Source organism: Bombyx mandarina, chromosome A1, assembly GCF_030267445.1.
Source record: "Bombyx mandarina strain Sakado chromosome A1, ASM3026744v2".
In the NCBI taxonomy this organism is placed as follows: Eukaryota; Metazoa; Arthropoda; class Insecta; order Lepidoptera; family Bombycidae; genus Bombyx; species Bombyx mandarina.
In genome coordinates this window covers 10,216,889-10,231,389 of record NC_143234.1, presented here as the reverse complement: position 1 = coordinate 10,231,389, position 14,501 = coordinate 10,216,889, and the positions used below count along the sequence as shown (strand labels likewise).

The following is a 14,501-nucleotide window of genomic DNA, read 5'->3' as shown; positions in this document are numbered from 1 at the left end:
ATAAAAATGTTTTGGATCAATCTCGTAATGGTTGTCGTTGTAGGAGTTGTTGCTAACACCGGCCCTAGCAAGAGCAGTGCTTCGCAGAATCTACCACTAAATCGGAAACGCGATTCACTGAGAAGATCCGGCGAAATATTCAGTGGGCTGTGGGTTAGTCTACTTGCCAAGCCCTTCATCGCAAACGACGGGCTCGACGAGATCGGTGACCGGTGCTAACGGTACCTAAAAGCACTGTTAGTGGATCGGGAAGATCCGAAATGATGTGCTTAAGGCGACGTCGACAGTTTACGCAGACACCACCGTAATCCTTAAATTCTATCGAAGCGTTTCGTTTCTGTGCTATTTCGACCCCAGCCGTCTTTCTAAGTACGACCCTGTTTAAAAAACATATCGTGTGTGGCCGACATTATTTAACGACATGACCACGTTTACTGTCGGCGAGATTTTCTACTTATCGACATGTTGCTTGCAATGAATTTCATTTAAAAAGATATTTTCAATTTAGAAGCAATTATGTGCTACGGCTAGGGGAGCCTTACGTTTAGAAAGACTTTGATGTCGTGTCTCAAGTTTTTATTGACCGAAGAAGTTCTGATACCATTATTGGTTGTTTCATTTGGTTATTCGATTCGCCTTACGATTTTACTAGTTTTAATATTTAGTAATTATTTTTTAAATCATTAAATTAGGAAGTTTATTAAGCACATCCTCTTCTACAGATTGAACAAATCCTATAAAATAATAATTGAGCTACACGAGTGGGACACGAGATGTTTGGAAATTACGAAAATCTCGAATATAAAAAATACTTTTTAGTTAAATTACTTCTGCTATTACAGAAACGACCTTCCCATTTGTACTATTAAGATAGCATTTAGTTTGAGTGCAACTGGGCATGTAGATGTGAATTACCGCGGGAGCGCTGTCCGCTTGGTCCAGTACTCGTCAAGCGAATTAGCTATGGTAGTTTCGAACCTGCAGATTTTTTTTTCCTGCCTAAGAGGATAGCCTTGAGAGGCTATTTCAGCGTAACTTTAACTAGTAGGTGAGCTCACGGGGCTCAAACCTGACGACGTCGCTAACAGGAACTCTAGCAAGAGCCGTGCTTCGCAGACTGCAGATCATAGTGCTTGTTACTATGCCTCTAATTTTAATTCGTAATAATTAGAATCATGTTTACAAAAGTCTTTCGAAAGTAGTTTCTGTAAACAATTGAGATTAAAGGAGAAATCATAAATGTGGTTAATTATAGGTCTGGTACCACCGCACCGCGTCTATGGCACTCCAGTTGCTTCGACGGCTTCCGATGCTGAGGGGACACTAACTACTAAGTTTTTTTTTATCGCTTAGATGGGTGGACGAGCTCACAACCCACTTGGTGTTAAGTGGTGGTGGGACATCTACAACGTAAATGCGCCACCCACCTTGAGATATAAGTTCTAAGGTCTCAGTATAGTTACAACGGCTGCCCCACCCTTCAAACCGAAACTCATTACTGCTTCACGGCAGAAATACGCAGCGTGTTGGTACCTACCCGTGCGGACTTAAAAGAGGTTCTACCACCAGTAAAGTTTAACAATGCCAAGAATAAATCTAAATACTGATTTTTTTCCCAAATATCGCAACACAATTTTTACCAACTAAATATCCCCGACGAAATGAACACAAACCATGAACTATATATAGTACGTTTCCTGATTTAATTCGCAGATAGCCACGTCCAAACCGTTGAATCTCCGTTGATATCTCCTTACAAGCTCGTTACATTACTGACGGTCTACTTGGCGCCTCTCCAGGACTCGTCTCGAGCCTTTAAACCTATTTAGATTTTATCGCGCCACTCGAATTAAATTGTTTAAGCGATTTTGTTCTACGTTTTAAATCTGAGTAGAGCGCAGAGAGGCTCGTAAGGTATTATTTATTTATGTACACACAGAAAAGAAGACATAGTACACAGTAATAGGAAAATTATGTACAAAGGCGCTGCTTATTTCCTTAAGAAATCTCTTCCAGCAGACCTGCGAGAGGATTTTGAGAATAATAATTAAAAGTGATGAGTGTGTGTAGAACAAATAACACATAACCAAAATAACAAATACAACATGAGAATTATAGTAATGCACATACACATAGCAAATATTGTTAAACTTGAATACGAAATATTATAAGTATCTCTCTTTGCTGGATTTGTAATGGTGTCAAACCAGCATTTTTTTGTATTTTTATTGCTTAGGTTAGTGGACGAGCTCACAGCCCACCTGGTGTTAAGTGGTAACTGGAGCCCATAGACATCTACGACGTAAATGCGCCACCCACCTTGAGATATAAGTTCTAAGGTCTCAGTATAGTTACGACGGCTGCCTCACCCTTCAAACCGAAACGCATTACTGCTTCACGGCAAAAATAGGCAGGGTGGTGGTACCTACCCGTGCGGACTCACAAGAGGTCCTACCACCAGTAAAACAGCATTCACGTGTTAAGACATATCAAATAATAGACTCAAAGGCATAAAAATCTTAGTAGTATATTGCATACACCTAATAAACACCCACTTGTATGTTCTTAAAATGTAAATAATCATTGCACAACTATTTAGGAAGTAATGCATTATTACTCTCATTTCAGAGATATGAAAGTAATAATGCATTATTGTCAATGGTAAAACTGTATTCCGAATCAGTGGTAATGTCATGACAATTTAAAACGAACCGTGAAAGCTTAATTAAAGTAACGGTATTTGATTTTGAATGTACGTATCAATTTCAAAACTTCATGTTATTAAAAAGGGCTCGATTGAGAAGCATCTTAAATACAAACGCAACTCGATAAGGATACGAAATTAACATAAATTTATTCACATGAAGCATTCTCGGGACATGAGTTATATGTGGCCATTTGCGGGCTTGTTGCTGTCGGCTGCTGTCAGCAGTGCGCCGGAGTACTCGCGATGTTAGGAAGTGACAGTATTGCATATCGACGCTTGAAAGGCAAACGTGACTAAGCGACAATGCGTGAACTTTACAGTAGACTCATTTAAAGTTGAAATACCTGAAAAAAAAATCTGTTTTGACGTATCTAGCTGTAGGATTGAAATGATTTTAATAGACTTAGAAATATATATTTTTTGCGCATCGAATATGGTTATTGCCTATCATTTATGTACAAAGCAGTTGTTGTCACTTAGTCACGTTTGCCTTTCAAGCGTCGATATTATAACCGCGCTGTGTGAAGCTCATTGAAAGCGGTATTAGCTAATAATTGATAACGCTATTAGTGGTATGAACTTTAGAGATTCGAAGGCAAAGATACACTGACTTTTTGAACTATGAAGGTAAATAAATACTTACAAAAAAAAAACTAAAGTAACGCTATAAGTTTAAAGGTAAATAGTTTGTACAAAATACCCGTCATTTATCTATTCTATCATTAGGTGAACCTCGTCAGACGTTATCATTTAAAAGGACATCACCGTAAAAACTATTTATAAGGGACACCTTTCAAGACAATGTGACGGCTAACGTTTCCATTACTGTTCACTCACTGCCTTGTTGTCAACTGTCACCCCTGTCAATTACTCGAGCCGCACTTGTCTCGCGAATTATAATTTCAATGCCTGAGATTCGAGAACAGCTTCAAAATAGTATTTTTTATAATTCGTGCTCTTTTATTGTGAATTTAATTATTTTTTTTGATATTTTGTCTAATTATCTTTCTTTGCTACAAAAATGCACGAGTTAAAGACAGCGGTAAACAATTTCAACGGATAAAAACTTTCACGGCACAAGCCTCTATCGCTTTGACGATTTATTTCTAGCCAGAAATATGGAATGAATACTTCGGTAGATTTTTGTCTTTATTGTGTGAGTTTATACGGGTTCGCTTGTTTCGAAAACCTTGAAATTATTGATACTGCAACGATTCGCATTTGTGAAGATTTTAAATGCCCTGAAAAAAGTGACACATAGATACAATAATAATTTGCTATAGGTACATTTACCAGCATATCCGCAAATTCTTGCAAATTGCCACTAGTTAGGCGAGATCCATCCCTTGGGGAACTCGATACGTGCACACTGTGTATTGGGCCGCTGGCATTATGCCAAACGCTAACAGCATCTCTTCAGGGCAACCGTAAAGATGTTATCTACATCCGCACGTAAAGCTCACCACGAACGTGTGGCCTGGCAACAACTCTTCATATTTGGAGACGAAAATAAAAATAATTGAAAATAAAAAGCTGGGGAGAATCGATGACCGGGCCCAGTGATATGAATTGGTAGAGGTCTGTGTCTAGCAGTGAACGACTGTGGGCTGATGAGGATGATGAGTACACGATATCGAACCATTCTGGTCGTGACTGAAGCCGCAAAGCAAGCGCAATTTAATAAAAAAAATTAAACATGAGGTTCAGATTTTCGCGAAAAGCCTGGCTTCTAAAAAATTCTTCCTTATTACACCTCAAACAACTAATGTAAGATATCCGGTTGCAATTGGCCTTAAAGAAACTATTTTTTAATGACTGGGATTAATACTGCAATAAGTGGCGTATGAGATATAGGAAAGAATGATACAGACTAGCATTAAAGCAACTTTGTTGACCGCTGTGGACTCTAGTGAGTTTCTTGTTGGATCTTCTCAGTAGGTCACGATTGCGATCCGATGGTAGATTCAACGAAGCAGTGTTGCTTGCTAGGGCCGATGTTAAGAAAGTCTCAAATTGAGAGTTAGTTCACATATTAAATCGCGCGTAGTTGAAATAGGCCCCGAAGCTACAGACGATATAGGTCAAAAAAATCGGCATTCCCCGTGATTAAGTCATTGCCGAGAATTAGAATTAAAGTCATTAAAACCTGAATGTCCTGCTCAACCTTAACGAGACGAATAAAGGTGAGGATCTTCAACTCAAATGTAAAGTCTGTATTGCTGTATGGAAGCGAAACTTGGTTTATTCGCAAGGACTTAATAAAAAAACTTCTAGTGTTTGTGAGCAAATGCGTCAAATTTTGAAAATCTTTTGGCCTAAGACCACTAACAAAGAGCTGTAGAGGATCACCAAGCAGACACCAATGGAGAAGGAGATCCTTACGCGGAAATGGCATTGAATTGGTCACATATAAGGAAGCCCGATACCCACCTATCCAAGAGAGCACTGACCTGGGAAGTGTCTGGCAAAAGAAAGAGAGGCCGCCCCAGAACAACTTGGTGTCGCTCGGTGGAGCAGGGGCTGGGAGTCTTGACGTGAGAAGTGGGTGGAGTTCTAACAGACTGCCCCAGACCGATGTAAATGGAAGGATTTGATTCGAGCCCTACACCCCAGCAGAAGGTAATAGGAAAAAAAGAAGAAGAAGATTGAATGTCACAACCTCACCATGAGTCGCAAGGCTGTCTCAGATTTATTGAATAGCGACTATCCCATATCATCTTAAATCAGTTCGTATGACTGCCCCGACATGACAATACACGGGGTGGTGGTACCTATTCCAAAATAATCGAGTACAATTAAAAATTTCACTCAGCAATGTCGTTATAAGATTGCTTCAGAAAACTTCAGCAGGGCGCAAAACAAACCGTAGACCATTAAACTAGTTAACAGATGGTACTGTGGAGCTTAAAATAAACTGTCTATTGGATGTGGTATTTTGAACCGATATTAAGTAAATTGCCACATCAAACAGAACGATCCCAGAACTGTGGTTTCGGAAATTCATTAGAGAGCTGCAGTATTGGTTAATTGTACACACACTGTGTGTTGCAGGATTGTGTGTGAATAGCAATTTAACGAAGTTACTAAAAACTAACTTGACCCCCGGTCCAGTGTAGTGTTAACATGAAATCTAAACTCCCAGAATTACATTATCCTTCGAATGAAATGAAAAATGAAGGACAGAGTTATAACAATTTCGAAATGTTTTAAATTTTTAAGATAGACGCGAGTAGTATAGTACAAAATTTTAAAATATACTAATCTTAAGCACTCGTAATAGTAAAGATTTAGTAAAAAGACAATTAGAGAGAATTAGAGCTCACGACTAAGACTGGGGCGACTAAGGCCTAAAGCTAGTCGTTTTCGCAAAGGTCCCGTGCGAAGACAATATCCGCGACATACAGTACAAATATACGTTAAATGTAAACAGTAATTTGCGTACGACGGCTGCCAAATGTAGTTGGCCAGCCGCCAACTCGGCCGCGGGACTCAGCCAAATATATTCTCGGCTTAAACATTTTTACTTTTATAATTTTAATGATTGTTAAAGCTGTTATGGCATTCTGGTGTGATGCCTCCGCTATACTAACTACGTATTTGTCTTTTCGCATTAAAAGTGTACACTTTCCAAAAATATTCGATATTGAATTTAATATGTGGAATCATTTGGTATCACCAGTATTTTTCTGTAAATACTGTCAAAAGAGCGTAGTTTAGCTTTAGCTTTTTTTTTAGTTTATCTATATTTTGACCACTGTTAACAAAATAAACAAATAATGATATCTTACTTTAAAAACAAGTAAATGTAACTAGTAAAAAATAAATGCTGCAAAGATGATTAATATTAAAAATATCACACGTTAAACCTTTATAATACTCTCCTGAAAAATAAGTTTTGAGATAAGACAGTTTTGATGCGAGAAGACGATATAACAGTGTGAAATCGAGATACGACCTGGGCCTCGAATCTATACAGAAATACATGAAGTCAGCGTCGGAACGGTACTTCGATAAGGCTATGCGTCATGATAATCGCCTTATCGTAGCTGCCGCTGACTACTCCCCGAATCCTGATCATGCAGAAGCCAGTCACCGTCGACGCCCTAGACACGTCCTTACGGATCCATCAGATCCAATAACCTTTGCACTAGACGCCTTCAGCTCTAGGAGCAGGCTTAGGGACCTCGGTAACCGTACTCGTCGAACTCGACAAAGAGTTCGCCGTGCAACCTAACCCATGAATCAGCTCGCTGAGTTTCTCGCCGGATCTTCTCAGCGGGTCGCGATTCCGATCCGGTAGTAGATTCATTCGCGAAGCAGCTACTCTTGAGTTGTTAGGTCTCCTTCGGAGGCGCTCGGGTAGCTGTTAGCAAATCCCACCCCTCCTGGCTGAGCCTTTGCTCGCCCACCTGTCCTGGTTAAACTGGAAAGGCCTCCGGGCCACCAGTAATCCTTCAATAATAAAAAAAAAAAAAAAAAGAAATCGAGATAAAACACGCTTAACATTATAGTACCCATTCGTCTTCCAATAAAGTTTATGGCGATCAGAAAATTCAAAATGATCCAAACAAACTGTACCTATATGTTATTGTCACATTATTGAAATAAATATAAAGTATTATGACTCGGAATAATACAAACTATGCGACACTTATGTACATACATATATTTGTTAAGGTAAGGAGCCCTCATAGGATCTGCTAAATTACAATTAAGCTATAATTATAAATGACATTTTTTATGTTATTAATAACAAAGTTAACACGCTGATAATGTTGAAAACTCTATGAATACAAACCGACGCCATTTAAAATTTTAATGGTTTCTGTCAAATCCAGATATAGACCTAATGATCAAACGGCATATATTTTATACAAGATTTGAACAGCTAACATTATCTGTAGCGAAGGCAAAGGGATCCGTGTACAGATTATAAATCAAATTAAATCGGGTACGGGCGAAATTAATTTACTGTGTAGTTGTGATAGCCTAGTGATCTATTACATTGTCTTGACTTTTGGACGGCATATTATGGCGATTAGTTAGTCATATTTAATTACAATAATTAATAAAAGTGATCTCTTTGTTAGTGTAGTAGTAGTGGACAGTTCTGTTCCGCGTGGCTTAGATTTGAGTCCGGTCAGAGTCAGTATTTTTGTACAAATTGTTTTTCGATATCAGGACAATTACTAAAGAAACGAAAGATTACTTCGCGGTAAAAATAGGTAGGGTTGCGATGCAATCTGAGCACTACTAATATTAAATACTGAGTTTTAAAACTACTGGTATACTCGCTGTACCGATTTCCATTGTTTAGTGGGTCGCGTTTCCGATCCGGTGGTAGATTCTGCGAAGCACTGCCCTTGCTAGAGCCAGTGTTAGCAACACTTCGGCTCGAGTCCATAAAATAAAAGTAAAATTACAGAGCATAACTAAAAAATTATATTAAACAAATAAACATTTTTTTCGTCTCTAAAATCAGAGAATTAAAAAGAAAAGTAATTCAAAAGTACCAGGGCGACATATTTCGGAAGAGTTCGAAAAGTAAAAATAAGGAAATCGTTCACGTTCCGATTGTCCGCGCGCAGCTGCGTCCCTCCCTCCTTTGATAAATATTCAGAGGACAAGACAGGACGGCGGCGAATTTTGATTCTCTCATATACTCACAGAAACTCTTGATCCAACATGTAGTCCCAGTAGATTATACATTGGTTTTTTATTGTTATGTCTTTGTTATTATTATTTTTATTGTATAGATGTGTGGACCTGATGTGGAATGCCGGAGCCTATAAACATCTACAACATAAATGCCGCCACCCACCTTGAGACATGAGTTTTAAGGTCTCACTTTTAACAGTAAAACGGCTGCCCCGCGCTTCAAACCGAAACGCATTACTGCTTTACGGCAGAAATAGGCAGGGTGGTGGTACTTACCTGTGCGGACTGACAAGACGTCCTACCACCAGTAACAACAATTTATTTTCCATTAACTTACTATGAAGCGAGCATAGGAACAAGGCTCCTCGTGTGCATGGGAGGGAGTATTGATAAACTGCCCACACGCCATAGGGTGTCGCCGTCGGTGGTAATTAACATTTAACGCATCATTTTTTAAATCTTGTTTTTCTTTCTGCTATTTGTAGACATAATTAAAACTACTATTTACAGGCTTATTGTCTCTTCGGAAATAATATAATGACAACACAAAATGATTTTATATGATCTACCTAAGCTAGTAAATAAGCTCAAAGGGGTTATGCCAGCGTAATCGAATGAGTAGGTCAGGTCGGGGGCTCAAACCTGACGACGTTGCTAATACTAACCCTAGCGAGAGCAGTGCTTCGCAGAATCTCTACCACCGGATCGGAAACACGACCCACTAAGAAGTTCCGGTGAGAAAATCAATGAGCTAAATTTAAATATATCAAATATTTATCTATCTATATATATAAAAATGAATTGCTGTTCGTTAGTCTCGCTAAAACTTGAGAACGGCTGGACCGATTTAGCTAAATTTAGTCTTGTATTATTTATGGAAGTCCAGAGAAGGTTTAAAAGGTAGATAAATATGAAAATGCTCGGAATTAAATAAAAATAACAATTTTGTTTTTCCTTTAATGTGTCCTCCGTCGAACGGATTCCTTTTGTTTGTTTTAAGTTTATTTAATACAAAAGTTTAGGTCTTTTATTTATCGATTGAGGCACTACGAAGTCTGCCGGGTCAGATAGTTTTATATAAAGCAAGCATTGTTTTGCGACTAAAAGAAATAAAGTTATTGGTATTTATAGTTTGTCTGGTTAGAAGTTACAATCGATCGCGATCATACAAACATCAAAGCGCGGAACGTGTTCCCTTCAGAGTTGACGTTAAACTAACCCAACAAAGCCCCAACCGCTTCTCAGTTGCTAACTAGGTACCTCATCTCAAGTTTAGCTTCAGAGCTTGTGAATTAACTAGAGATTTAATCATAAAGTATTGGTCGTTTTCCTTAAGACATGCTTTAACTCGCAATTATGACTAACTAGGTTTTCCATTTTGTTTTCCTTATGCGCGATCGAAATAATTGAATTAAGATATTGGTTACTTGTCCCAATCGTGATATTCGGATTTGCTAATAGGGTCTGAAATTCGAGAGTTTGGAAACCCTAACTCTAAACCTAACCCTGGTTCAGTTTAGGCTCCATTCTTTCCTCACAATACACTAATTATGGCGAGAGAAGTAAATTTTTTTATGATTACTATTAATTATTAACTTTGATGATTTTGTACCTATTCTCATATACCTATATGACTATTTGACTTCCCGAACAAATACGCGATCCTTATTACCGTTCATCGAAATTCCTAATTTTGGTTCCACAAGACAAACTCAAACCAATTAAGGCTTAAGACACATCATTTGCATTTAACACCTAAATTCGATTTAGTTTAATGCATCCAAATATTTGAATTCTACTCACGAGTGCTCATTACTGATTCTAATTAAAACGGGTCGGCTGTTTAATATGCGTTTTAAGGCGTTTGAATCTAGCGAGCCCTTAAATGTTTCCGAGGAAATGTCTTGTTTAGAATGTATAATGGATCTGACGCTGAATTTTTGTGACAATCAAATTATATTGGTTCGTGATAGCTGTATCAGCGGGGTGTGTAATTAATTTGGCTTAAATTTAATTTTGAATGTGTACTTTTACCAGCAGAGGTCGTAACTGCTACATGGAACACCCGACTTCCTTTATGCTACGTCTCCGGAGATCATTTCTAGAGATTCTCCACGGTAAGGACCTTGGTATTACTGGTCACCATGAGCACCGGTAACCACTTATAACCATATAAGATATTTTCAACAGTATATTCTAGTGCTCCCTCTGAAATCAACGATACTAGTTTCCAAATATAAAAAAAATGTGGATCGTGAGTTGTTATTTGTGTGTCTTTAAAATTAGTTTTAATATGCAGTAGTTAGTGTCGTTGTACTACGTCGACTGGACAAATTTACTGAGCTGAGCCGGTTTAGTTTCATTAGTACGAACGCTCCGAGTTAGAACCAAACATAGGCCGTTAAAACATCTGGAAGTGACACTAACAAACAGCATAGATGCTCTCTGGCTACTGCCATTAAAAAATTGAAAATAGGAAATTTATTTTCAGCTGGTACTTTATGCCATTGACAAAAAAATGAGAGCCCACGGTAAAACAAAGTATTTCCGTGTATACAAAACTTTTAATGAGTTTCCCAGGATGTTTGGAACAATCTGTTCTTTCAAGATTTTGGGTAAATCAATTCAGCATAGCGTAATGCGAATAATAAATTACGTATTGGCTCAGAAGAGAGGCTATTAGCTTTCCAGAATCGGATTAAAAATGTTAAAAACCCGTATGAGAAATATAATCTAGAGTGGAATACGTTCTCTGTTAGAGCTTATCTAATTTGTCTAGTGTGGGCTGCGAGCCGCGAGGATAAACTTTAGACAACAATTTAAGCTCCGGCGTCTGCGTTTGCATGAACCTATACCTCGAAATATTCGGTTTTCTGACACACCTCGCCAATCAAAGCCAACACTCATAAATCATAGTTTAAATAAACTAAAAAAATACGCTTTTATAGAAAATCCAACTAGAAATAGAAAATAAATTTTCATAAATTTGAGTTAAGAATAGTGTAAGAAAAAATGATTTTATTGTAAAAAGCGTGGGATGCATGGTATAAGTAGTTATAAATATTTTATGAACAAATATGAGTATAAGGGTTATTTTGATAATATCCTGAATAGCACCTTTCATTTTTCAGTTGAGTTTCAAATTTTTTAATATTTTTTTTAAATATGTATTCAATTGTCGTCCTTATATCCTTAATAAGTATACCTACCAAATTTCGAGTCAATCCGACGTTTTGAAGGGGGTCAAAATCATGTTCAAAGATTCCGTTACAAACATACATACATACGTCTGAAGCTAATAAAAGCGTATTAAAAAAACAAACAAAAGCTATAAAAAAAATTGTACGTTTGTCATTCAGACGTTTCTTGCTTGTTCATATTATTCTGAAGAAACTTGGTACAGTTGTCGTTGTCATTCCAGGGAAGGCTATTGTGTATGCCATGTTATCTGTCAACAAAGGGAAGGGGGCGCTCTAACAGTTTCAACAAATCAATGTTCAATCAGGGATTAGCCTTGACCAGTTTATTAGACAATTTCATTAAGAATTTTGCCATCGTCGTTTCAACATAATCGTCTTCTATGGTATATGTTAGTTATGTAAATGAATCGATAAGGAGCCCGATATCAAGAAGTCTGCACTTATTTTCCAACTCCCATAGATTCCATACCTCATGGGTTGATGCTTACGGGACTGTTCTTAGTCATCACTCTCCATATCGTGCAAGGTGATGCGACGCGGCACGATGCGATACAATAAAAACGAACCGAGCGGTTATTCCATTTCATTATTGCGTGTTATTTCATACTTGACACTAAGAAAAGAAAACGTAACTAGGTCGAGCACTGGTTTTAAGCTCACTGATAGTAATTCATACATATTATTATGTGTTGGCAACCCAACAAATTGGTATAAAACCTTTTTTATTGTTGTGGTTGTGGTAATGACATTACTTTTGAATTTTGAAATGACTTAGATTTGTTATTTTCTTTTTTCCATGCGCGAATTATAAAATTACCAAAAACAAAAATTTTATACGTGCAATCCTCGAGAGTTTATTTATTAAGTTCCTTGCCCATCCAAATTCTACAGTCCATTACATTATGTACGTCCCTCTTTAGGCAATTATAACGTACTTGCATCACAGGCAGAATGTCACTGTCTCCCTTGAAACACACGATCGAGTCGCAAGTTCTTTGGTACAGTAAATATACTGCTCTTCAAACACGGAACCCGTGACTACAGGGGACCAGTACCAGAGGTAGAAATCCAGGCAAGGTGTAAAAATATCTTAATGCTACAAGATCATGTTGATCTTCTTCCCAGTTGTTTTTGGGCCACAGACGTCAGGAAAATAAGCAGAACATTACGACATCCTTCAATACCCTCTATATTAAGACATTCTCACCGTCACGAAGGGAGCCCGTATGTAAATTCCCCAGAATTTGGGAGTCAAATCGCGGGCGCAACCGATGGTAATGCTACTTTGTTTATGATAACTAGTTTATTGGATACTGAGGACCGAATATATTAAAATTGTTTACAGTTTCCCACTTAGCGGAGCTTTTTAGATGATTGTGTTTTGTTTATTACTCGAGTTATGGGAATTTTTATGGGCAATTTCTTGTTGCATAAATACATATAAACTGGACAAGACCGTCGTCGCTGCGGTTAGCTCAATGTGCAAAATACACGTCTTGGTTGAGACTTATTTGATGGACAGAAAAATAACTTAGATTTTATTTGGAAATTTAGTTGGAGCTTTTAAAACTATAACCCGCAGATCTCAAATGTGCCCGGTATCAGTAACTGTATGAACTTTCTAAGATTCAACGGCTCAAACTGAGATGTCTAAGATAACTTTAAAGAAGGATCTGACTCCAGGAATAGAACTCGCATCACTACCGTCATAGTAAACGTTGCTAAAACAACCCGAATTTAAAACAGCATCCAAACTACGTTTAAATTCGAACCCATTAGTTCTGACCAAACAATTTAACTCCATTACAATGTTACTGATGTTGGCTGCACTTCATCGGAGTTCCAGCAGCCACCACATATGTACACACGTATTCGCTTCACACATTGTTTTGGAGAAGTTACGTCCACAACTTCTATTAGACTGTTAAGTACAAATTGACACAGGCAGGGAACGAATAATTTGTTTGTTTAATACACGAAAGTACAATAATAATCTTCTTTTCTTCTTTTACTTTACCTTATCACAATAGGTGAGGTCGGCATAGCGAATTTTTCTATTCTATTCTCTTCTATCAGCCGTCATCTCAACACTCACTCCTCTCTCTCTCACATCGTCATTCACACACTCCATCTATGTCTTCTTCAGTCGACCTCTTCCCCCTCTACCCTGGCACTACCATTTCCATACATCTCCTAGTCATATCCATCTTCCCTCTACGTATCCATACCACGCTAACCGTCCGCTCTTTACAATAGTGACATAACTAAATCAGGTGGTAATTTAAGATACGAAAATTGAGAAAAAGTCGCGTTCCAAAGATTGTATTTATTGTAATTGTGCTAATAAAAGTCAGTGTTAACGATCTCACAGATCACCTGGTATCAGATTGTATCCGGAGTCCACGCACAGATCAGTAGACTTCGCAGCATAGAGGCTGCCATCCAACTTAAACTATACTTTTCACTTGTAATCGTGTGTTGTCCAAGCAAAGAAGCAAGAAGGTTTAATAGCAACCGTTAATTGTCATTGACAATGTTAACAATCTGTGGGCTTCTTCTGTATCGATCGAGAATCACTTTTCAAAATTACATAATTTGCAACTTTACCCACAACTACACAGAGTACATTATTATTAAGCACTTTTTTAAAGTTGACGCGGTACATAAATACTCAGTTTTAGCTTTTTTTAATGTATTGATGCACGGGGGACCATTAGACCATTGGGTCCATCTTAAATTTTGCAATTCCATTGACTACTAAGTTCTGACCTAACTTTTAAAATGTTGAGTACAAAAATTCATACAAAAAAATACGGGTGTTTGTAATTAAACCTCCGTTACTTTAGATCTTGAATAATAAAATTACCAATTTGTACTTTATTCAAATAACATAAGGTTTGAAATTCATCGTTTAAAAACAATTCTTCCCACACATG

At 37.7% G+C, this 14,501-nt stretch overlaps 1 protein-coding gene across 1 annotated transcript in view; it reads left to right on the top strand.

The window, feature by feature from the left end:
• Nucleotides 1-14,501, top strand: part of LOC114253462 (uncharacterized) — a 562,226-nt gene that overhangs the window by 161,624 nt on the left and 386,101 nt on the right. The gene's annotated exons all lie outside the window — the stretch shown is intronic.